Genomic DNA, 1462 nt, shown 5'->3' on the forward strand with positions numbered 1-1462 from the left:
AAAAGCATTTTTGCGTGTTCAATATGCAGAAAAGGATTTCAATAAACTTTATTGCAGATTCCAACCTATTTATGTTCTGCAGAAAAAAAAGTTGTTTGTTTCCCCGTGTCCTTTCCAGACTGATCTCTGATCTCTGACTTGAAGATTTTGGTTTATTATAACCACCTGGTGCACTTTCAGTAATCTATTGAGGAAAGTTGCAGCATCTGCATTCCTTTAGAAGTAGTTAAAAAGTAATTACTGTAATGTGTGCCTTACTGTAATCCATGGTTGTTTCCCTTCTCTTTGCTGCTCTTCCTTTTAAATCTGTATGTCTTCTCATGCTGGGCAGAACTTCTGTTTTGCAGCAGACTGCCTTGTCTCAGGAATGGATACATGGTGTCTGTGTATAGGTTTGTATAGGCTTGTAACCTGAGCCAGCACTACAGGAAGAGGCCCTGAGCTGCAAAGGGAAGTTCTCCCCAAGCATGAGAAGACATGAGGATTTAAAAGGAAGAGCAGCAAAGAGAAGGGAAACAACCATGGATTACAGTAAGGCGCACATTACAGTATTGGTTTATGTTAAAACATCTGAGGGTTTAATGTCAGTTTAACCCTTGCAATGGAGCTACCCCACAATTCAGAGATGATTGGAGGATCTACAGCCAATAAGACTGGCTGTCCTGTCCCACATCTGGCAACCTGCAAGTTGCTTTATGATTTTTTTTTTTTTTAGGTTTGTACAAAGTTTTATTAACCTCCCTGGCGGTATTCCTGAGTGTGGCTCGGGGTTAATTTTCAGTACCAAAAGCGATAACCCCGAGCTACACTCGGGATAGCACAAAAGTGTCACTTACCTTGTCCCCGCGAACCCGCGGTGTCCTCTGCTGTGTGCGCCCGGCTGATGCCGGCATTCGGCTTTCAGTTTCGTTTTCGGGCGTCACAGCGGGGGGCGGAGCCGGCGGGAAAACATGATATTTACACAGAATACAATGTAATCGGCTCTGATTACATTTATGTATCAAACCATTTCACTTCAGTTTTGTCCCTAGAGTTTTGTTCAGTGCCCTCCCTGCACTGTTACTGTTCTTTCTGCCTGGAAACTTGAGAACGCCCATGGCATCGAAAAAGCGTCCCTTTAGGTCAAAAGCGGTTTTAGACGCGGTAGAAAACAGCGATAGTAAATTAGAATCACTTGCAGAATTGAGTGATAGCGATTCGTTGGGAAATTCGTCATCAGACACTGAAAGTGACGACAGCGACGATTCTGCGACTGAGAGAAAAAGTTACCTTGTCAATTATGGATGCACCGATACCTATATTAGTGTCAGTATCGGTGAAAATACTGAGTATTTGGGGCGAGTACTCATACTCACCCAAATTCTCCCAGAGCTTATCCTGATACCGGAACTTCCGATATCAGAAAGTGGAGCATCGAGTCATTACATGCTGCCCGACTTCCTGAATGGCCGGGAAGCCAGCT

The sequence above is a fragment of the Nanorana parkeri genome, unplaced genomic scaffold (assembly GCF_000935625.1).
Source record: "Nanorana parkeri isolate BGI_ZX_2015 unplaced genomic scaffold, ASM93562v1 scaffold5, whole genome shotgun sequence".
Taxonomy (NCBI): domain Eukaryota; kingdom Metazoa; phylum Chordata; class Amphibia; order Anura; family Dicroglossidae; genus Nanorana; species Nanorana parkeri.